This window comes from Dipteris shenzhenensis, chromosome 28, assembly GCF_047967505.1.
Source record: "Dipteris shenzhenensis isolate YYH24624 ecotype China chromosome 28, Dip_SZ_1.0, whole genome shotgun sequence".
NCBI classification, from domain to species: domain Eukaryota; kingdom Viridiplantae; phylum Streptophyta; class Polypodiopsida; order Gleicheniales; family Dipteridaceae; genus Dipteris; species Dipteris shenzhenensis.
In genome coordinates this window covers 45,107,622-45,132,994 of record NC_141623.1, presented here as the reverse complement: position 1 = coordinate 45,132,994, position 25,373 = coordinate 45,107,622, and the positions used below count along the sequence as shown (strand labels likewise).

General features: G+C 42.8%; 1 pseudogene; it reads right to left on the bottom strand.

Moving 5' to 3' along the window:
• Positions 1 to 19,443: 19,443 nt before the first annotated feature.
• LOC147883609 (uncharacterized) overlaps positions 19,444 to 25,373 on the bottom strand; it is a 42,671-nt pseudogene continuing 36,741 nt past the window's right edge.

Here is a 25,373-nt window from a genome sequence, read left to right as displayed (position 1 = left end):
TGTTATAACTTTGTGTTACAACTTTGTGATACAACTTTGTGATACAACTTTGTGTTACAACTTTGTGTTACAACTTCTACATATGACTTCTACATGTAGAAAGAGAATGTGTTACAACTTTGTGTTACAACTTTTTGTTACAACTTCTGTTACAACTTTGTGTTACAACTTTGTGATACAACTTTGTGTAGAGAGAGAAGCTCTCCAACTTGTATAAATACCCCATAATGGAATGAAGCCCACACTCTTTGGGGCATTGTGTTGAGTCTACTTTGGTATTCCAAGCATTTGTCTCAAGTGTCCATGCTTCCTTGCACTCCACGTCCAAAAGCATGTCCTAACCTTGCAACTCCTCCTCCCCTCTCCTCCAACCTTGCAACCCACCCTCTCCCTCTCCTCCTCCCTCCTCCTCCTCCCTCCTCCTCCTCCCTCCTCTCCTCCTCCTCCCTCCTCCTCCTCCTCCTCTCTCCTCCTCCTCCCTCCTCCTCCTCCCTCCTCTCTCTTCGTTTCCCCATGCTCTTACACCTTCTTCCTCTCCCACTCCTATGCTCCCCCTAAACCCTTTGCTCCTCAACCCTTAAAACTCCATGATCTACGAGGGAGACGAGTTCTCCACCATGTACTCTACCCTAAACCTTGGAACTCCTTCTACACCCTGGATCCTCCTTCTAACCCTGGACTCCTTCTAAACCCTGGAACCTCCTTCTAAACCCTAGAACTCCTTCTAAACCCTAGAACTTCCTTCTGAACCTTGGATCCTCCTTCTAACCCTGAACTCCTTCCTTCTAAACCCTAGAACCTCCTTCTAAACCCTGGAACCTCCTTCTGAACCCTCGAACCTCCTTCTAACTCTGGAACCTACTTCTAACCCTTAAACTCCTCCTAAACCCTACAACCCCCAATTAAGGAGAAAGCCTTCAGTACCTCAACAAAGATGATTTACGTTCCTTTTACACGTGTATGCACTTTCTTTGCTTACCACACTTAAGCCTACGTCTCTCATCGGAACACGACTCGAGGTCCTAAGCTACACGTATACTACAATTGACAACTCTAATATATCTATAGCTGGTGACAAAAATCCTTGGAACCCTGCATCCCGAGAGAACCTAGCTCTTCCTATGAAAGCAGTAGGAAAGAGCCAACGTTTGGCACCATTTCTGGGGAGACTAGCATCTCAAGTAGTGAGTAAACATATGTAGGTATGTGTAAAAAACAAACTACTTCAAACTTTCAGGAACATAACACTCAAGTGCAAGGAGAGTTAAAAAGAAATTTCCATTTCTAGCCAAACATATCTACCCCAAGCATCAACCTTGGATTACTATCTTAAGAAATTTTCTTTATTTCTTAAATAGAAGCCACATGATATACAATCAGGCTAGGTAGTGGACATGAATGCATAGAGCTTGCAATTTTGATCGTTTCATCTTTTTGCAGAGAAGCAAACCGAGCTATCCATAAAGAGTTATGGCTCGAGAAGAGTTTAGGGTTAAACCCTAAACCTAAACTCAAATCCTATAAAAACCCACTCCACCCCCTCATTCTTCATCTTTCACTTTTTGCCTCCATTCTCTTCTTCATTCCGAGCCCTACGCAAGACACTCCTCCCTCTCCATCGACCACCACCTTACTCCCATCCTCAATTGTAAGTAACTTCAAGCCCATCTTGCAGCGATAACCCAGCCATCCACCCACCGTCCATTGTTCCTCAACAATCCAGTTACATCGAGAAAGACTTGGAGAGCATTCAGGTGACCACTTCTCCCTCCCTTTTGATTTTTTTCCATCAAGTTTTTTATTATTATTTGCTCTCTCTTTTTTTTTCCCCTCCCATCTCCACCACTCCTTCCCCCTCCATCTCCACCTCCCCCTCCCCCTCCCCCCTCCATTTCCACCACCCCCTCCCCCCTCCATCTCCATTTTCACCTCCCCCTTCCCCCTCCGTTTCCCCCTCCCCTTCCCCCCTCCCCCCCTCCTCCCTCCATCTCCACGTCCCCCTCCCCCTCCCCCCTCCATCTCCACCTCCCCCTCCCCCTCCCCCCTCCATTTCCACCACCCCCTCCCCCCTCCATCTCCATTTTCACCTCCCCCTCCCCCTCCCCCCCTCCCCCCTCCATCTTCACCTCCCCCTCCCCCCTCCGTCTCCATCTCCACCTTCCCCTCCCCCTCCCCCTTCCATTTCTACCACCCCCTCCCCCCTCCATTTCCACCACCCCCTCCCCCCTCCATCTCCATTTTCACCTCCCCCTCCCCCTTCCCCCTCCCTTTCCCCCTCCCCCTCCCCCCTCCATCACCACCTTGACAAAATATGAAGAGGGGAGAGGAGAAGAGTGGAGATGAGGAGAGAGGGCACAGTTAGAGAGCACACCACAAATGACTAACTGTACACTAGATTTAGTTGAAAAAATAGAATATATACAAACCCTTTTAGGGTTAGGATTAGGGGATCTAACCCTTTCCTTTATAGCACTCTATAAGGTTAGTGCTATGCACATATGATCACATGATGGTGCTATGCACACATGATCACATGATGTTGAGCGTGAACTCTCAACACCTTCCCTTAAGATCAACATCATGAAGTAGGCCTTCCCTCAAGATGATGATTCTGGGGAATCAAAGAAGGACTGAGCATTACATTCCATCACACCCCTTTAATGGGAATGTCCTTCCTCTGCGACCAAGAGCTAGTCGGTGTTTCTCGAATAGCTCTTTACCGAGTGGTTTGGTAAAGATGTCTGCAACATTTTCTTTGTTATCACAATGCTGCAGTGTGATGTCACCAAGTAACACTCTTTCTCTGATGAAGTTCTCTCTGACATCAATGTGCTTTGTCCTGGAGTGATATACTAGATTCTTGGCCAATGCTTGAGCCGATTGATTATCACAGTATATTGTTGTTGGCTTTGACTCATCAAAGTAATCTGTTTTTGACAATATTCTTCTGAGCCATATAGCCTCACATGCACCTATAGTGAGTGCCCTATATTTTGCTTCAGTCGAAGACAAAGAAACAGTTGGCTGTTTGTTTGACAACCATGATATAGCACCTTGACCAAGGAAAAATGCATATCCTTGTGTCGATCTCCTAGTCTCATGATCTCCGGCATAGTCACTGTCATAGTATCCATGCAACCATGGATGACTTCCTCTGTATTCTATCCCAAACTGTCTTGTACCTCTGATGTATCTCAAGACTCTTTTGGATGCATTCTAGTGAGACTGTTTTGGATTTGCCATAAACTGTGCTAGTGAGCTTACTGCATAACAAATATCTAGCCGTGTGATTGTCAGATATATAAGAGATCCAATGAGCTACCTGTAGTATCTATCATTGACTGTAGGCTTTTCTGAATCTTTAGTAAGTTTCAAACTCTGTTCCATGAGAGTGGCTGCAATCTTGCAATCTGCCATATGAAACTTCTTCAGGAGACTGTCAACATACTTGAGCTGACTCATGAATGTGCTATCTGAATCTCTCCAGAACTCAATTCCAAGACAATAGTGGATAAGTCCAAGATCTTTCATGTCAAACTCTGTAGATAAGTCTTGTTTCAATTTTCTGATGAAGCTATCCTTTCTTCTTGTCACAATCAGATCATCTACGTACAAAAGTGCAATAGTAATGTCTTCCCCTTGAACTTTGTAACTGTAGAGAGTATGATCTGCATTGGACTTCATGTATCCCAGATCAGAAAAATACTTGTCAATTCTGCTGTAACAACTTCCTTGTGCTTGCTTTAAGCCATAGAGACTTTTCTTGAGATGTCAAACCTTATTCTCCTTTCCTGGTTCAACATAACCTGCTGGTTATTGCATGTAGACTTCCTCGTCTAGATAACCATTGAGAAATGCATTCTTGACATCGAGCTGATACACATTCCATCTGCTGAGTGTCACTAGTGATATCAAGGACCGTATGGAATCCATCTTTGCTACTGAAGCATAAGTCTCATCATAGTCTTAACCATATTGTTGTGCAAATCCTTTTGCAACTAATCTGGCTTTGTATCTCTGAATACTGCCACCTGGATTGTACTTCACTTTGTATACCCATTTGTTTGCTATGGCCTTCTTTCCTGGTGGAAGGTTGCATAATTCCCAAGTGTTATTTTTATACAAAGCATCCATTTCTTCATTCATAGCAGTTTGCCATTCCGGCTTGTCTACTGCATCTTTGAAGTACACTGGCTCTTCTGTAGCCATGATGTTAGTCATAAGAGCATAGTTGGTGGTTTCCACCTGAATTGCTTTTTCTTTTTGAGCATATGTCAATCTGGCTGGAGGTCTGCTTTCCCTAGTAGACCGTCTGAGCTGCTGTGGCTCTGCTTGGGGTGTTGCTTGCAATTCTTGCTCTTCTTCATCAACCTGTTCTGTAGATGACTGTGAAGTCGATGCTTCTATCTCCTGTGTAGGTGAGGTTTTCCATTCTGATTCCTCATCAAAAATTACATCTCTGGAGATAATGACCTTGCGGTTGATGGGACCATACAATTTGTATGCTTTGCTTTCTTCACTGTAGCCAACCATGATGCATTTGTGTGACTTCGCATCCAATTTCCTGCAATGATCATCATGTATGTGGGCATACGCTATGTAACCAAATATGCGGAGATGCCCAATGCGTGGCTTGTGTCCAGTGAATGCTTCATAAGGAGTCATACCCTGTATCAGTTCGGTAGGAAGCCGATTAAGCAAATAGTTAGTAGTGGCTATTGCTTTTGCCCAATACTTATTCGAAAGATGCTTTTCACTAAGCATTGCTCTAGCACTATCTGCTAAAGTCCCATTCTTCCTTTCAGCTACTGCATTCTGCTGAGGAGTATCTACACATGTGAATTGTCTTCGAATGCCGTGACTTTTGCAAAAGTTCATGAATGCTGAAGACATGTATTCACCTCCTCTGTCTGATCTCATGACCTTGATTTTTCTGCCTGTCTGGTTTTCTACCATGGCTTTAAACTCTTGAAATCTGGAAAACACTTCAGATTTCTCTTTCAAAAAGTAGACCCAACAATATTTGCTATAGTCGTCGATGAAGGTCAAGTAGTAAAGTGAACCATTGATGCTGCAGGTCTGGGCATAACCCCATACATCTGTATGTATCAAATCAAGAATACCTCGTGCACAAGAGGTGCTTCTAACAAAGTTGGTTCACTTTTGTTTGCCGAAGCAGCATGCTTCACAAACCTTTCCAAGAAACTGTAGCTTCGGAATCCCAATTCCCATATTCTAATTCCTGAGATCTAACAAGTACTTGAAATTGACATGATTATATCTCTTGTTCCATTTTGCAGATAGTGGCATCTGTTGCATTTGAGCTGGCATGGCATGCTTATCTGGTACTGTACTAGCATTCTATATAAACGTCCTTCCTTGACACCTTTTGCTACTAGTTGACATCTTTTGGATTTGTCTCTGATAATGCATTCATCACCGTCGAAGATGACTTTGTAATTGTGTTCTGTCATTTGACCTACTGACAAAAGGTTCTTGCTGAGCTTTGGAACATAGAGCACATCTTTGACTAATCCTTTTGTACCAGTGAAATTGTTCATAGGGATAACACCTGTCCCTTGAACCGGATTTGGTGTATTGTTTGCTGTGTAGATGACATTTTTCTGTCCTTCTAATGGCTTCATTTCTATGAACCATTCCTAATGATTTGTCATATGAGATGATGCACCGCTCTCGATGTACCAAGGATCCTATTCCACTTGGTCGACTTGATAGCTGAAATCCTCTTTGGGATTGAAATCAGTGTCTAGGTGCATTGTATCAGTCTAATGCAATTCCTCATTTGCAAGAAACATATTTCCATGTTCATTTGCAAAATGACTGTGACTAGAATGTCCACCACGATGATTTCCTCTTCCTCGGGAATTCCCTGGATTGACCGCCTTGGTCGTACTGCTTCTTGCGGCAATCTCTTTCATAGTGTCCAAACTTGTGACAGTAGTTGCACTGAATGTTTGACACATTGGTGGATGCATTCACTCATCCTTAAAATCTTCCTCGGTTGGAATGATATCCTCTTTGCTAATTTTGATGTTGCTGAGGATGATGCTAATGCTGATGTTGATTCTGACTTTGATTTTGTTGATGATGACCACTTTTCTGGTATGATCTACCTCTGTTTCTTCCTTTGCCTCTACTTCTGTCTGAAGCTGTGAATGCCTGATCATTAGAATGACCTTTACATGCTTGAATGGCCTGAGTCCTGAGTTCTTCACCAAGTAGAACTGACTGAAGTTCTTCCAGTGTTGGAATTTGCCATTGGATGGCAATACTCTGGACTAGATTCTCATATCCCTCTCCTAGTCCATTCACAATTACTTGAACCATTTCTGCGGGATTCATAGTCTCTCCTGCTGCTGCAAGTTGATTGTTGTAGTCTTTGATGCGGAGTACATAAGCATGACTGGTTTCACTACTGTTACGGAAACTCTGGTTCATCTGGTTTCTCAGGATGAGAATCTTGGATGTGTTCTTGGACTCGTAGAGAGCTGCAAACATATCCCATGCTTCTTTTGATGTTTTAATTGTGTTGACTTGTCCTAGCATAACATCTTGCACATTCTGCTTGATCAGGTGATAGGCATACTTGTCTTTCTTGTCCCATTCTACTTGAGCTCGAGCAATGGCAGGATCTGCTACTGGTGCGAAAACTATTTGTGTAGATGTAGATCCCGTTGTAGATTCCGTTGCTGGTGCTACTGGTGGGTAGCTACTGGTGGCTTGATTGTCCAATGGTCTAGTGTAGACCCATCGACATACTCCCATTTGTCCTGAAGCACAAGAATGGTCTCCATTTGGTATTTCCATGTACTATAATTGGAGTTGTCTAACTTAGCAGATGCCTCGAGATTGAGGTTGCTAGTCGACATGGTGCTAGAAATGTACTCAAAAGTGTCGTGAAGATCTCTGTATAAATCAACTGCAAATACACTGAATATGCCAAGTGAAATCTTTGTACCGTCAGTGAAGATAGAACTACAGTATATAAAATCTGATCTATATTACAAGGCTTGTGGCAATGATGCTGGGAATAGCCAAGAGGCTTTACAATGCTGAAATTATGTGCACAATGCCGTGAAATAGCCGAATAGGCTTTACAATAGTGGCATGTGTGTGTGAAATCAAATGCTATCTGCCCACTGAATCAATCTGCAATGCCTCTAAACTCTGAAGTCTGCTCACTGAACTGATGAATGTAAGGTTTCAGGTAATGTAATGATGTGCAACCGTATGTGAGCGTATGGACTAACTCTGAGTAGGTACTAGTCAGGAATTTCGGGCATGGCTTAGATTGGCAACTTGGGGAAATTCAAAGCGTCCCCTCTATGTTGATCTAGTTTTCTCTGATCTAGATCTAAACCAACCGTTGATCGATGAAAGAACAGCAAATAATTCCTTTTCTTTTATTCTTTTTAAGTGCTGGGTCAGATGCGTCGATGTAGAGGCAAATGTGCGTAAAGGAAGTGGTTTTATTAGCGAGGATCAAATGTGAGTGTAACTTGCGCCGAAATGTGCGCATGATGTGACGAGTGCGTAGAGCATGAAAAAACGAGCGACTTTCCTTTTTGGAGCACCCTCAAATTCGTCCTGGATCAAGAGATACGACTTGATCTAGGCGGAGGGGCAAAAGGAGTGCAAATGTGCTCAATGATGATGTGTCACTGTGAGTCACATGCAGTGATGATGTGGCACTATGCCTAGCAAGAGGTGTGCCTATGAAGCCCTTTGCTGAGGTGGCAGGAGTGATCACATGAAGCGCCTGTGGAGGACTGTGTGTGCCTGGTAGGGGTCAATGCTGACTAGACAGCTGAGGTGGTAGTGCTGAGGTGGCACAGATGAGGTGGCATTGATGACGTGGTACTAATGACATGGCCTACTTACGTGCATTGATGATGTGGCAATTGATGACGTGGTGCTGATGACATGGTAGCTGAGTTGGCAAGGTGATGTGGCAGCCTCACGAGGCTGCTGACGTGGCAAGGTGGATAAGTTGATGATGTGGCACTTGGGTAGGATAAGGTTGCCACGTGGCACAAATTTGGCCAACCAAACCTAGTAAACTTTATTGTACCAACCTAGCATGGTTACCTGAACCTAACCGTAGTTATATTTAATCTGCCACGTGTCAATTTCTATGCGACTTTTAACCTTTGAAGGAAAATGGCGATATGGTATGTCTACTGCGAGGCAGGATGCCGTGCGAATCGTAGTGCTGTGGAGGGGGGCGGCAAAGCCTGTGTGCTAGTTGGATCCTGGATAGTAGAGAGAAAGGATGGGCAGTAGAGAGAAGAGCCTAGGCTATGCTGGAGAGGCTTGAATGGCGGTGCTCGTGAGCTTTTGTCGTGCTGCAAGACAATAGCTTCAAGTACTAAAGGGCTGGAGTTTGTCATCGAGGGAGCTCGTTGTTGTGCTGGTTGTCTGCCTTGATGGTCTATGAAGCCAGGCTATGGCTGACGTGCTATTGAGGAGTCCTTCGTAGTCGTAGCGAATATGCACAATCATAGAATCTGAAACACTGATAGATAGCCAGTACATAACTTTTCAGGCTCTTTCATGCCAGCCTTTAAATGCCTGCAACTCGTGTTGATTGGGAACATTAGGAATAATTGGTTCTTGTTCAGCTCTAGTAATGATCTCCCAATAGCCTTTTCCCTTAAGGAAATTCGTCATTCTAAACTTCGATGCTGGGAAGTTGTTCTTGTCAAGCTTTTCAGTAACAATCTGTGAAAGAGCATCAGATGCCATTACAGAACACTGCAAAATATTCTGTCACTGCAAAAAACACAACTTCTGCCTCACAAGGGCAAATCTGCAAAACTGTCGAGAGTGGTATTTGACCACATAGTCACTTCCTAGTGACAATTATGCATCAACAGGAAATAAGAATGATTCTGTCACTCCCAATATCTTTGCGCATAGGCATATGATGCAATTTCTGTGGTAACTTTTCACTGACCTGTAGAACAATGGTCGCACAGTGAAAACAGGGCACTTTTTTGAGTGCCTGCAAAAAACTTCCACCACCAAAACGGGCCTCAAAATGGCCTCAAATTTGAGACAGTGCACTCTTGCACTTTTTGGCTATGCTACCTGCAGAGATTTGCTCCCAAACTCAAAAAAGGAAAGCAACACTGATCCTATTACCAAGACACCGCAAACTTGGTTTGCTTTCTTGAGCTCCTTACCACGAACTAAGCTCTGATACCATGTGAAGAGAGTGGGAGAGAAGTAAGGAGTCTCACTTGTAGCTTTCTCACATACACAATGGGGGAATACACACAAAGGTGGAGGCTGAAAATAGTTTTCCTCTTCTTAGTTGTGAAAGCCAAAAGAACTCTCCTCCTAGTACAAAAGGAATAGATGAACCCTATATGTGGGTCTCAAACCAAACTCAACTAACCTAGGTGGCATACTAACTGAGCCACTAACTAGAGTACATAAAGATAGTTGTCATCTAGCTATTATTGATGGGTGGTGTACCAACCCCATCTGTAGCTAACAAGTCGGTGACATAAATGCAGAACGGTCACCCTGGCATATCACCAGTGGAGCTCGATATCTCAACAATGAGTTCATGGGTGGAGAAGGTATGGGAGGATCAGTGTGCTTGGTGTGTAGGTTGATTAAAAAGATAGTGTAAAGGAGAGATTTCATCGAGGGTTACAGAATAGAATAATTCATAGTTGCGGAAGTATACTTGATTGTGTGTGTGTGTGTAAAGAAATAAGTCTTTCTGTGAGATACATTTACTAATCAAAAATTATGTGTGTGTGTGTGTGTAATTTCATGTTTATGGATTTCTCCATAAACACTTTGGTGACCACGATAGCTTTATGAGAATGAACAATGATGATTGCGACTATCCCCACTCCAATGGTGAAGCTTTGCGGCAAATGCGTTGATGCAAAGAAGGAAGAGAGAGAGAAGAAGATAAAAGAGGAGGAGGAATGGAAGAAAAAGAAAAAAGTAACGTTTGTTGAAGTGGTGAGTTTCGTAGTTGATGGGATCTATGAGATGGACAAGGGACAGGGCATGGAAGAGGATGGTGGCAATGGAAGCCAGGATGGTGGAGATAGCTAGGAGATATCGTCATCAGTGGTTTCCCTTTCCATTGTAATTCCCCGAGATGATGTGAGCTCTCACAATGAGATGGAGAAGAAGCAATGTAGTTTGCTACCAGACACAAAGATATGTACATGCTAAAGTTCGGCAGTGAAATTGGATGGGTGGATTCTCATGTGCGATGAGTGGAAGTAGAGAAGTCAAAGTTCAAGGTGGATTCCTTGTATTTCCTCCTTGCAATGTGTTGTGATCATAGTCAAAAGAAAACATATGAAGAGGATGTGGATTCATCTAATGCAACTTATGTAGAGGTGTATAGACATGAAGTGTCCAAAAAAGACAATGATGGCTCATTCGCGAGTTGGTCATAATGATGGGTAGCCTCATTACTACTATGCTTGATGAAGATGGTGAAGAGGAAGGCTGACACTTTGAAGGCTTATGCTACACATGATGGTGAAGGGTCAATCATGGAGTTTATTGATGTGGTGGATTATGGTGATGTTTCTTTCCTTATGTCTTTTCATAAAGAAACACATATAGACGCTCTACTTATTTCTTTTCCATACAATGAAGAAGTGTTGCATGATACTGCTGATAAAGAAGAAGATAATGTTATAAAGAGGAGTGCCATGACCGAGGGGCTTGATTCTATCCGTGTGGAGGTTGCAATTGAAAACACAAGGGGCTTGGTGCTTGCCATGTTTGCATCCATTCATGAAACCTACTTTCATATATGATGAGGAGTATGTCATAGATGATGTATGGAGAGGTTCTTGATGTGGAGTCTTACATGCAATAAGAAAGAGAGCTAGTGTATGTGATCTTAGAGAACATCTATGTGTTGTTAGTAGCAGTCCATATTTGGGATGGACAGATTCCTCTACACCAATAGCCACTCTTACCAGTGTGCTATCTTGTTAGTGTGTCCTATGGGATACACATTCATCTTGAAGGCCTTCCTCATGCTTGTCGATGCATAAGGAAGTTGGAGCTGCATAACTTTTATTTCTTTCTTTACAGGATGCAACAATTGAGCAATCATGTGCTCACATAGACCCATTTGCAATTATAGAGGATTCTATGGGTTTGATTCCCATTGAGTCATTCTATGCTCATGATGATGACATTCAGTGGTTTGACAGGTTGCTTGGTGATGATAGATCTTTTGTCAATGATCCTACCATTGAAGAGGTGGATGCAGCTTGGTTTGATACCTTGCTGGATGATGTAAACCACTGGACACAAAAGGAGGCTCTCATTGAGCCCATACAGGATGGAGATGTAGTGCTGTACTTTGTCTTGAAGCACTCACTTTTGTGTTTCTTGGTAGCTTTCTTTGGAGATGATGTACTAGTGGTACAATTGAGCATACTAATGGTACATGTGCATGTAGCAGATGCAGGAGTTTGTGGTGAGGTCACTCCGTGTCAATGGAGTGACAACATTCTCCTTGATACATGGTTTTATCTTTTTACTTTGTATGACCATGTATGGTTCATTATTTATTTGATGGGTTCTTTGCCCTAACGTATGGACAAAAATAAATTGATGCAATTTTCATATGAGAACCTACATTTCATTTATGCAATGTAATAAGTCTTTTTGATAGTTCTTGTAGACAAACTATGTTTTGAGGTAGACTGAACCTTGGTACTACACCAAGCTCTTCTTTCTATTCTTCAGCATAGTCTCCACTTGGTGCGGGAACTAAGTTTGAGAGTCTATTTGCACTATTAGAAATTTTGACTTTAGGAACTAGGGAATAAATGGTAGCCTTGTGTGGATTTGACTCTCAGTTTCAGATTGACTCCCACCGGGTGTGCCAAGTGTTAACCATAGGAACTCTAACTCACCCTTAGTATTTTAGGTCATATTCACATAGTAAGCTATCAAAGGGTGTGCGTGTGTGTGAGGGTTGTGTCTCTTGACACCCTCTTGTAGTTGTATTGTGCAATGTCTATGGCAATGGAATGAATATGATAATTCATGTGTATTCTTTGCAAGTGTGTGTGTGTGTGTGTAGCGAATGGTGTGTGTGTGTGTGTAATTTCCTGTTTATGGATTTGTCCATAAACAAAGGCCAACTCCTCACAATGCTTATCTTTGAAGATGCTTAGAGGTGAGTAGCCTTCAGAGGAGCGATGACAACTAGTTTATCCTCGAACTCTACCACATGTTGGCTAGTGTATATGCCATGCATGAGGGTGTCAATGTGTAGATCTTCTTTGGCAATGCAATGCATCCCATCAAGATTATTCTCTTCCATTTGTTGAGTTGCTTCAAAGCTAGATATATGCTTGATCCACATTGGGCTTATCTTGATGTTGCTAGCTTTGTAAGTAGAATATTAATTAGTTCAATTAGTGCATGTATTGTCAAGGTGGGTTGAACTAAACCACTAATGTAGTTTTGGTTGTACTCTAGCTTCCCCTTGATTCCTACCAAAACTGTGGCACTATTTGCCAGTAGTAGTCTCCAAGATAATGGGCTACTTGTTGCTACAAGATTAGGGACAGCAGGAAAGAAGGCTGCCCATATGGAGAGGCTTTGTTGCAGTACATGCAACCTATGGCTGCTAGAGCATCACCCGTATGTGTGCAACCCATAGTCGAGAGGTCACAATAGATGGTCAATACAGGCAAAGGCTTTGGAGCCTTTGCCTTCAAATTTTTTTTGTGGTCGTCGGCGAGCGTAGGTCGATGGAGGACACTACGGGAGGCGGCCGTTGAAGGGAGGCTTGCAAGAGGCTATTGTTGTGCCGTTGGAGAAGGATGGAGGTGTGCTAAATGGAGCTGCCAGTCTGCTATGGCTGGGTCGTTGCTAGCTTAGAGGAGTGTCGTCCGTTGCTTTGTGGCCTTTGTTGAAGATGGTTATAGGGCTTGCTGAGAAGCCGCCTTGCGAGCTAAGGCTATGTTAAAGGAGTCTTGGTAGATAGAATGCCGTACAAAGCTTCCAAAGTTATGTTTCCCACTATTGAATCCGAGCTCCTCAATGTGGTTGCTGAGGCAGTGAAGGAAAACATGAAAGTGAAGACTGCCACGGAGAATTCCTATAGCATAAGCAAGGTCGCTTGCCTCTCAACGGAAATATTTAAAGCATGAAATCTCTCAAGGAACTCTTAACGGAAATCTTCTCTCACTCAGAAGGAAGAAATCTCTCTCTCACACAATAAGAATGTCTCAAAGAATGAATTGAAATCCTCACAAGGAAATCTCAAGAAATGAACGGAAATCTCTTAAGGAATGATGGAAATTTTCTCTCAAATGGACGGATGAAGATCTCTCATCGGAAGTGGACTCTCACGGAGAACACTCAAGACAACTCTCAATCTCGTGCAATCTCTCTCACACTCTCAGGAATCGCAATGTCTCAGCGGAAGACAAGGGAGCTCTGATACCATGACAAAATATGAAGAGGGGAGAGGAGGAGAATGGAGATGAGGAGAGAGGGCACAGCTAGAGAGCACACCACAAATGACTAACTGTACACTAGATTTAGTTGAAAAAATAGAATATATACAAACCCTTTTAGGGTTAGGGTTAGGGGATCTAACCCTTTCCTTTATAGCACTCTATAAGGTTAGCGCTATGCACATATGATCACGTGATGGTGCTATGCACACATGATCACATGATGTTGAGCGTGAACTCTCAACACCTCCCCCTTCCCCTCCCCCCTCCATTTCCACCACCCCCTCCCCCCTCCATCCCCTCCACTCTCACCCTCTCCCCTCTCCCCTGTTCACAACCCCCCCCCCCACCCCCTGCGCTGCCGTGAGGAACCCTCCCCTCGGAAAAAAAAAAAATCGTAACCTACAACTAACCTAAGGTTAGTTACTAATTGCGATTAGGTTAGTTGGTTAGCTTAGGATAGGTTAGGTTACTTGGTTAGTTACGTTAGGTTAGTTTAGCTAACCCTATGTTAGACTAGGTTAGGTTAGTTTGGTTAGCTTAGGTTAGCTACTAATAGTTAGGTTAGGTTCACACACCTTCAGTTAGTCAACCTAACTAGATCAACTTGGTTTCAACCCCTCAGTTGGACTTAAAGTCCATTCACACCACCCTTAGGCCCCCCCCCACAAAAAGGTCAATTTTACCCCTACATTAACCCCTCGTACCTCACCCGTGTGGGACCCAAACTAAACCCCGTTTGAGCCTAGATTTCACAAATGGAAACATTACACTACGGGGTATTTTTTCAACCCATTTCACGCGATTTTGGCCCCACTCATTCATTCGTGCCCCCGTGTGGGCCTCGTTTCATACAAATTCAATCATATCTTCATGTCGTGACCTTCGATTACCGATTCGTCTACACCGGCACATTTCCCTACACACATAGGGCATCTTAGACACATTATGACGGTCCCTACACAAACTAACACCACTCTAACCCTCCCAACAACACTACATCCACACCTGCACTTGTGGTAGAGCCACCCTTGGCAAATCTAGCCCAATCTGCATGCAGCTACGTTTCGGCCAATGCCTTCGACTCCAACGCTCACCACATCAACATATAACTCCGCTGCAACAACCGCCCCTGCCAATCCTCTACCCCGAATCCCCCCCTGAGATTCAACCAATGCCTTCTCCTCATATGGGGGGCTTACAAGTAGAGTTAGCTGGTTCCCGCGTAGTTACACGAGAGTGGAGCATTGATATCTAACAGATATTTGCAGATTATCTTTTTGAGTCTAATTATGCAGTGACGCCCATGTTTTGAGTCATCCCAAGTTCTATTTTCACTAGCGATCATTGCCGTGGGCTTGGATATACCATATGCAAATCACTCTCATTGTAGTTTGAGCCGTGTGCACTCATTTGTGGTTTGCATTGGGTTGTAGTGGATGCTTTACAAGCCATTTGGATGCATTGCAATCTTTGTTGGATGCACTATGATAGGCCCAGATTGCCTTGTGGGATTCTTTATTAATGGATGTTTAGCACACAGATGCTATTTTATGCTGAGGCACAGTATTGACATATTGCAGTGGATGCACAGGTTGTGCTATGATCTCTTTGATGAGATTATATTGATGTATATGCTCACGGGCAACATTTATGCTTGAGGAATTTTGGCACTTATTGGGATTACCATTGTTTTGCCATTGCAATTGGCATTTTGTTTTGGCCCAAATTTGCTCATATGGATGCATAGTATATGAACATGAGTCAGATGCATTTTGATGCTTTGAGCCTTGAGTTTTGGTGACATTGTCCTTCATTAAGGCAGACATATTTGGGTGCACTTGGTATTTGTTATGATTTTTCTCTTGCAGGTACTAGCATTGTTTCATTTGCATCATGGCATCCTCTTCCATGTCTGAAAATGAGCTTTTCAGCATTAAAAATTTAGATCGAACAAACTTTTCTTTATGGAAAGAACAGATAAGGGATGTGCTTATTCAAAAGAAGTAGATTAAACCCTTGGCAAGGATTGGAGCTAAGCATGCAGATATGTTTGAGGATGATTGGAATGAGTTGGATGCATTAGCAAAGTCTACTGTTAGACTTCATCTTCAAGTCAGTTTATTTCATAGTAGTAAATGAGCAGACTATGAAAGAATTGTGGAAGAAAATTATGTGCCAGTTATGAGAAGGAAACTGCCTCTAATAAAGTTTACCTCATGAAGAGGTTGTTTGAGCTACAGATGAAGGAAGGGGTCTCCATTTCTCCTCATTTGTATAAATTCAATATTATTTTCAGCCAGCTTCAAGCATAGAAGATGAATTTTGATGCGGAGACTAAGGCAATATTTCTCTTGTGTTCATTGTCATCCTCATGGGATACCTTCTGTACAACTGTCAGTAACTCTCCACCTGGTGGAGTATTGAAGTTTGATGATGTTGTGGGTAGCTTGTTGATCGAGGAGATTAGACAAAATTCTATGGAAGGAAACAAGAAGGATGCTGCCTTAAATGTGCAAAGGGGCAGATCATAGTTCAAGGGGAAGTCCAAGAAAGAGGAAAGTCTCATAGCAAATCCCAGGGCATGGAACATTGAGTGTTACCATTGTGGCAAGAAGCGCCACATGAAAAAGAATTGCTACAAGCTAAAAAGAGAGAAAAAGGATATGAAAAAGAATGCAAATTTGAGTGCAAATAAGAAGGAAGAGTGTCCAAGGGAGGACAAAGGAAAAATCAAGATCGAGGAGATCAATGCAGTCACTAATAATAGTGACAATGACATTCTCTTGATGTCTAGTCTACCTGCAGACTTGCTTACCACTTCAGATGATGCATATTCCCAAGATTGTATTTTTTATTCTGGTGCTTCATTCCATGTTACTCCCCATAGGGAATGGTTCTCCATTTATGAAAGTGGCAAGATAGGTTGTGTGCATCTTGGAAATAACTATGCATGTCACATAGTGGGAGCAGGTGATAAAGTTTTCTTTTGCAAATGGGTCTGCATTTGTTTTGAAAAATGTGATACATGTGCCTAATCTGACCAAGATTGTTATTCATCAAGTCAGCTAGATGACGCTGGTTTTTAGAGCACTTTTGTCTTTCAGAGTTGGAAACTTCAGAAGGGCTATATGGTTTTGGCAAGGGGTGCCAAGTGTGGGAAATTGTATCCCTTACATGTATTAGGGGTGTCTGATCATGTTGTTGCAATAATTGAGCAGCCAAGTACATCTTTGTGGCATTGCAGGTTGGGGCACATGAGCCAGAATGGAATGAAACTCTTATCCATTTGGGTTATGTACCGCATTTGAGTTTTTTTGATTTTGAATTTTGTGAGCACTATCTCTATGGGAAGTAGAGTGAATAAACCCATAAAAGAAGGGGAAAGAAAGAGCTTGAAAGGATTCATTTGGTGCATTCAGACGTATGTGATCCCATGCCTACACAATTATTATTAGGTGGGGCTGAGTATTATGTGACATTCATTGATGATGCAACTAGGAAAGTGTGGGCTTATGCTATAGCTCGGAAGAGCGATGTGTTCTAGGTATTTCAAAAATGCACACCCATCAATTTTTTGAAAAAATCTTTGAAGGGGGGTAATCCACTCCCTTGAATGAAAGGTTTAAAATAGCAGAAAAGAATTAAAAAATTAATGGAAAAAAACTTTTTTTTAAAAATAAGAGAGCTAAAGCCTAAGAAATGCAACTTACAAGAATGTTTTAAAGCAATTTGAGAGAGGGAAAAGTAAAGTAGGAAAAAAACAAGTAAAAGGAAAGTGACAATGTAGAGAGCTTGAATGTTAGGGATTAAATACATACACAATTACAGATGTAATAGCTAAAAAGTCAAGGAAATCTTTAAGAAAAATAAATATAGCATTGAGAAAAGTAAGTACAAAAAGGAAATTAAAGAATATGCAGAAGAAAAATAAGACAGAATTAACTAGATTAGACATTAAATAATTTAAAATAAAGGAAAACATTAAACATTTAAGTAGCTAGCTTAAACAAAAAATAGAACTTGAACGGTAGTAATTAAATATTTACACAATTATAGCTATATGTATATATGTAACTTAAAAATCAAGAAGAATGCAAACTTAAGAAAATAAAAGACAATAGTGAGAAAAGAAATATATAAAGAAAGGAAATTAAAGACAATTGAAAAAGAAAAATAAGAAAGAACTTCCATAACTATCTTTAAATAATGAAAAATTAAAAAAGAGGACAATATTAAAGAAAGTAAATAACTAGCAAGATTGATCATTTAAAGAATATATTAAAGGGGTAGCAGTAACGTGAAGGCCAGTCCGCAATTGAAAAGCCCCAGCTAAAAGTGATAGCTTCTAAGGCTTGTAAACCTAAGGGGGGTGTAGCTCCAAGAGACTTGACCAAGCAATGGCTTGAGGCAATGGAAAACCGTGACCAAAGTTGTAGTGCGACACAGTTTTAAGGAAGATGCCCACAAGAAGACAAAGCATCAAAAAGAATTTTAAGAGAAAGAGTTTGACACAAGGCATCAAAAAGGCAGGTGAGCAAAGGCATGCCTATGAAGAAAGAGGTGGCTACGTAAAGTGCTACTCAATGGTCGACATGCAATGAGTGGAAGCAAGTAATTGTAGAGCAAATCAATAAACAGAGCAAACGAAGGTTTTAAACATAAGCAGAGAGAAAGTGTGGAAGCATGAAGTGTTGACAGTTCACGCTCAACATCATGTGATCATGTGTGCATAGCACCATCACGTGATCATATGTGCATAGCACTAACCTTATAGAGTGCTATAAAAAAAAGGGTTAGATCCCCTAACCCTAACCCTAAAAGGGTTTGTATATATTCTATTTTTTCAACTAATTCTATTGTACAGTTAGTCATTTGTGGTGTGCTCTCTAGCTGTGCCCTCTCTCCTGATCTCCACTCTTCTCCTCTCCCCTCTTCATATTTTGTCATGGTATCAGAGCTTCCTTGTCTTCCGCTGAGACATTGTGATCCTTGAGAGTGTGAGAGAGATTGTGAGATTGAGAGTTCTCTTGAGTGATTGTGAGATTTTTTTTCCCTTCACTTCCATTGAGAGAATTTCCGTCCATTTGAGAGAAATTTTCGTCCATGAGAGATTGAGAGATTTCCGTTAATCTCCTTCCATTCGATTCATTGTTTCTTGAGACATTCTTATTGTGAGAGAGAGAGATCTCTTCTTTCTGAGTGAGAGAGGATTTCCGTTAAGAGTTCCTTGAGAGATTTCATGCTTCAAATATTTCCGTTGAGAGGCAAGCGACCTTGCTCATGTTATAGGAATTCTCCGTGACAGTCTTCACTTTCATGTTTTCCTTCACTGCCGCAGCAACCACATTGAGGAGCTCGGATTCAATAGTGGAAAACATAACTTTGGAAGCTTTGTATGGCATTCTATCTACCCATACTCCTTCAACATAGCCTTAGCTCACAAGGCGGTTTGTCAGCAAGCCCTGTAATAGTCTCCAACGAGCCACAAAGGCTTCTCTGCAGTGCTCATTGACGCACCAGTCTACAACAACCTACAGCACTCACAAAGGCCAGGTAGAAGCTCCTACCTACGACGACCAACGACGGCTCTAGCTCCTGTGCCTCATCAGATGATGTTGCAGGTAGACGTATCGAAAGCTTCTTTGGGCCTATTTCGACCCCAGCCAATTTGAAGCTTTCCTCTACATCCGTCGTGGTTTCTTGCCTGGTTTTTTTCGTAGGGTTCAAATCCATCGGTACTGCATACCGAATACTTGTCCGCCTCCACTGTAGCAGGAGACTTGTTTTTTTTTTTTGACTGTACAGAAGCTCGCCGATCCAGTGTTCAACTACCCAAATACCGCACACAAGTTTCTCGTGGAGGTTGCCATTTGGCCATCTCTCGTCCCGAGCCTAACCTCTTCAAGAAGAGTTCTTCCATCACCTAGTCCCCTCCTCCTTCCTGCTACGTTCCACCAAGGAGGTGGAAATCTTGTCTTCTGGGAAAGGGATTCATAACCTGAGAGACAACGAGACGGCTCCTTGCACCAATGACAGTCAATCCAGCTCCATAACCAGCTGCAGAGCGACCCAAACGGCAACGCTTCCATTGCAAAAGAGCGTCCAAGCCTCTCTTGCATTGCGGGCTCATAGCATGACTTCCGAATGACCGAAGCTCCAAAGCCCAGCATCGAGCGCGCCATCTCCGATCGACGGGTCTTCTCCAAACAGCAAGCCTACCTTCCAACGCGGGCGCGATCGCAAGAAGCTTCATGCAAAGGCTTCCTCCACCAGCCGCTCTTCTACTAAAACGAGCCGCCTCTCCAAACGACTCAGTAAAGTCTGCATCAACACCTACGACGAGCCGCGCTCTCCAATGAACTCCATCGACGGAGAAGACGACGAAATCTCCAAGATTCTGTCAAAATCTTGGATAGATTCTGGTGCCTCGCATTTCGACACGTGGCAGATAGAGTTTTGCCACGTGGCAACCTTACCTCCAATTGCCACGTCATCATCTTATCCTGTCTGCCACATCATCTAGCTGACACATGGCAGTCGACTGCCACGTTAGCAGCCCACGTCAGCATTGCCACGTAGACAGACACGTCACCTGTGCCACATCATCAGTGACATGTCATCAGTGTCACATGTGCCATGTCATCAGTGACACATCATCACGGCCATGTCATCTCTGCCACATCAGCAGTGCCACCACAGCACTGACCCCTGCAGGCACACTGTGCACACACTGCATGTGCACACTCCTGCCACCTCAGCACAGAGCTTCACTGGCACACCTCTTGCTAAGCACAGTGCCACATCATCACTGCATGTGACTCACAGTGACACATCATCATTGAGCACCATTTGCACTCCTTTTGCCCCTCCACCTAGATCAAGTCGTATCTCTTGATCCAGGAAGAATTTGAGGGTGCTCCAAAAAGGAAAGTCGCTCGATTTTTCGTGCTCTACGCGCTCGTTACATCACGCGCACATTTCGGTGCAAGTTACACTCACATTTGAGCCTCGCCGACAAAACCACTTCCTTCACGCACATTTGCCTCTACATCGATGCATCTGACCCAGCACTTAAAAAGAACAAAAGAAAAGGAATTATTTGCTGCTCTTTCATCGATCGACGGTTGGTTTAGATCTAGATCAGAGTAGACTAGATTGCCATAGAGGGGACGCTTTGAATTCCCCAAGTTGCCAATCTAAGCCATGCCCGAAATTCCCGACTAGTACCTACTCGGTCAGTCCATACGCTCACATCCGATTTCACATCATTACATTACCTAAAACCTTACGTTCATCAGTTCAGTGAGCAGACTGCAGAGTTTAGAGGCATTGCAGATTGGTTCAGTGGGCAGATAGCACTTGATTTCACACACACATGCCACCATTGTAAAGCCTATTCGGCTATCTCACGGCATTGTGCACATCATTTTCAGCCTTGTAAAGCCTCTTGGCTATTCCCGACATCATTGCCACAAGCCTTGTAACACAGATCAGATCTTATATACTGCAGTTCTATCTTCACCGACGGTATAGAGATTTCACTTGGCATCTTCAGTGTATTTGCAGTCGATTCATACAGAGTTTTCCAGGACATTTTTTGAGTACATTTCTTGCACCATGTCGACTAGCAACCTCAATCTGGAGGCATCTGCTAAGTTAGACAACTCCAATTATGGTACATGGAAATACCGAATGGAGACCATTCTTGTGCTTCAAGACAAATGGGAGTATGTCGATGGATCTATACCTAGACCATTGGCCGATCCAGCCACCAGTAGCTCTACTCCATCTGTTGTCACAGTACCAGCAACGGGATCTACATCGAGATCTACATCTACACAAACAGTTTCTGCACCAGTAGCAGATCCTGCCATAGCCCGAGCTCAAGCAGAATGGGATAAGAAAGACAAGTATGCCTATCACCTGATCAAGCAGAATGTGCAAGATGTCATGCTAGGACAGCTCAACACAGTTAAGACATCAAAAGAAGCATGGGATATGTTCGCAGCTCTCTACGAGTCCAAGAACACATCCAGGATTCTCACCCTGAGAAACCAGATCAACCAGAGTTTTCGCAATAGCAATGAAACCGGTCATGCTTATGTACTCCGCATCAAAGACTACAACGATCAACTTGCAGCAGCAGGAGAGACTATGAATCCCGCAGAAATGGTTCAAGTAATCCTGAATGGTGGACTAGGAGAAGGATATGAGAATCTAGCCCAGAGTATTGCCATCCAACGGCAAATTCCAACACTGGAAGAACTTCAGCCAGTTCTACTTGGTGAAGAACTCAGGACTCAGGCCATTCAAGCATGTAAAGGTCATTCTAATGATCAGGCATTCACAGCTTCAGACAGAAGTAGAGGCAAAGGCAGAAACAGAGGTAGATCATATCAGAAAGGTGGTCATCATCAACAAAATCAAAGTCAGAATCAGCATCAGCATCAGCATCATCCTCAGCAACATCAAAATCAGCAAAGAGGAAATCATTCCAACCGAGGAAGATTCCAAGGACGAGAGAATGCATCCACCAATGTGTCAAACATCCAGTGCAATTACTGTCACAAGTTTGGACACTATGAAAGAGATTGCCGCAAGAAGCAGTACGACCAAGGCGGTCAATCCAGCAGTAATCGAGGGAATTCCCGAGGAAGAGGAAATCATCGTGGTGGACATTCTAGTCACAGTCATTTTGCAAATGAACATGGAAATATGTTTCTTGCAAGTGAGGAATTGCATCAGACTGATACAGTAGTGCACCTAGACACTGATTTCAATCCCAAAGAGGATTTCAGCTATCAAGTCGACCAAGTGGAACAAGATCCTTGGTACATCGACAGCGGTGCATCATCTCATATGACAAATCACCAGGAATGGTTCACAGAAATGAAGCCATTAGAAGGTCAAAAAAATGTCATCTACACAGCAGACAATACACCGAATCCGGTTCAAGGGACAGGTGTTATCCCTATGAACAATTTCACTGGTACAAAAGGATTAGTCAAAGATGTGCTCTATGTTCCGAAGCTCAGTAAGAACCTTTTGTCAGTAGGTCAAATGACAGAACACAACTACAAAGTCATCTTCGATGGTGATGAATGCACTATCAGAGACAAATCCAAAAGAGGTCAGCTAGTAGCAAAAGGTGTCAAGGAAGGACGCTTATACAGGATGCTAGCTACAGTACCAGATAAGCATGCCATGTCAGCTCAAATGCAACAGATGCCACTATCTACAAAATGGCACAAGAGATATGGTCATGTCAACTTCAAGTACTTGTTAGACCTCAGGAATCAAAATATGGCAATTGGGATTCCGAAGCTACACTTTCTTGGAAAAGTTTGTGAAGCATGCTGCTTCGGCAAACAAAAGCGAACCAACTTTGTCAGAAGTACCTCTCGTGCATGAGGTATTCTTGATTTGATTCATACAGATGTATGGGGTTATGCCCAGACCCGCAGCATCAATGGTTCACTTTATTACTTGACCTTCATCGACGACTACAGCAGATATTGTTGGGTCTACTTTCTGAAAGAGAAATCTGAAGTGTTTGCCAGATTTCAAGAATTCAAAGCCATGGTAGAAAACCAAACAGGCAGAAAGATCAAGGTCATGAGATCAGATAGAGGAGGTGAATACATGTCTTCAGCATTCATGAACTTTTGCAAAAATCACGGCATTTGAAGACAATTCACATGTGCAGATACTCCTCAGCAAAATGCAAGAGCTGAAAGGAAGAATGGGACTTTAGCAGACAGTGCTAGAGCAATGCTTAGTGAAAAGCATCTTCCGAATCAGTATTGGGCAGAAGCAATTATAGCTACAGCTAACTATTTGCTTAATCGGCTTCCTACCGAACCGATACAAGGTATGACTCCTTATGAAGCATTCACTGGACACAAGCCACGCATTGGGCATCTCCGCATATTTGGTTGCATAGCATATGCCCACATACATGATGATCATCGCAAGAAATTGGATGCGAAGTCACGCAAATGCATCATGGTTGGCTACAGTGAAGAAAGCAAAGCATACAAATTGTATGATCCCATCAACCGCAAAGTCATTATCTCCAGAGATGTAATCTTTGATGAGGAATCAGAATGGAAAACCTCACCTACACAGGAGATAGAAGCATCGACTTCACAGTCATCTACAGAACAGGTTGATGAAGAAGAGCAAGAATTGCCACCAACACCCCAAACAGTGCCACAGCAGCTCAGACGGTCTACTAGGGAAAGCAGACCACCAGCCAGATTGACATATGCTCAGAAAGGCAAAGCAATTCAGGTGGAAACCACCAACTATGCTCTTATGACTACCATCATGGATACAAAAGAGCCAGTGTACTTCGAAGACGTAGTAGATAAGCCAGAATGGCAAACTGCTATGAATGAAGAAATGGATGCTTTGTATAAAAATAACACTTGGGAATTATGTGACCTTCCACCAGGAAAGAAGGCCATAGCCAACAAATGGGTATACAAAGTGAAGTACAATCCAGATGGCAGTATTCAGAGATACAAAGCCAGATTAGTTGCAAAAGGATTTGCACAACAATATGGCCAAGATTATGATGAGACTTATGCTCCAGTAGCAAAGATGGATTCCATACGGTTCTTGATATCACTAGCGACACTCAGTAAATGGAATGTGTATCAGCTCGATGTCAAGAATGCATTTCTCAATGGTTATCTAGACGAGGAAGTCTACATGCAACAACCAGCCGGTTATGTTGAACCAGGAAAGGAGAACAAGGTTTGCCATCTCAAGAAAAGTCTCTATAGCTTAAGAAGTTGGTACAAAGTATTTTGCTGATCTGGGATACATGAAGTCCAATGCAGATCATACTCTCTACTACAAAGTTCAAGGGGAAGATATTAGTATTGCACTTTTGTATGTAGATGATCTGATTGTGACAGGAAGCAAGGATAGCTTCATCAGAAAATTAAAACAAGACTTCTCTGCAGAGTTCGACGTGAAAGATCTTGGACTTATGCACTATTGTCTTGGAATTGACTTCTGGAGAGATTCAGATAGCACATTCATGAGTCAGCTCAAGTATGTTGACAGTCTCCTGAAGAAGTTTCATATGGCAGATTGCAAGATTGCAGCCACTCCCATGGAACAGAGTTTGAAACTTACTAAAGATTCAGAAAAGCCTACAGTCAATGACAGATACTACAGGCAACTCATTGGATCTCTTATATATCTGACAATCACACGGCCAGATATTTGTTATGCAGTAAGCTCACTAGCACAGTTTATGGCAAATCCAAAACAGTCTCACTGGAATGCAGCTAAAAGAGTCTTGAGATACATCAGAGGTACAAGACAGTTTGGGATAGAATACAGAGGAAGTCATCCACGGTTACATGGATACTATGACAGTGACTATGCCGGAGATCATGAGACCAGGAGATCGACACAGGGATATGCACTTTTCCTTGGTCAAGGTGCTATATCATGGTTGTCAAACAAACAGCCAACTGTTTCTTTATCTTCGACTGAAGCAGAATATAGAGCACTCACTACAGGTGCATGTGAGGCTATATGGCTTAGAAGACTATTGTCAGAAACAGATTACTTTGATGAGTCAAAGCCAACAACAATATACTGTGATAATCAATCAGCTCAAGCATTGGCCAAAAATCCAGTATATCACTCCAGGACAAAGCACATTGATGTCAGAGAGCACTTCATCAGAGAAAGAGTGTTACTTGGTGACATCACACTGCAGCATTGTGATAGCAAAGAGAATGTTGCAGACATCTTTACCAAACCACTCGGTAAAGAGCTATTCGAGAAACATCGACTAGCTCTTGGTTTGATGCAGAGGAAGGACATTCCCATTAAAGGGGTGTGATGGAA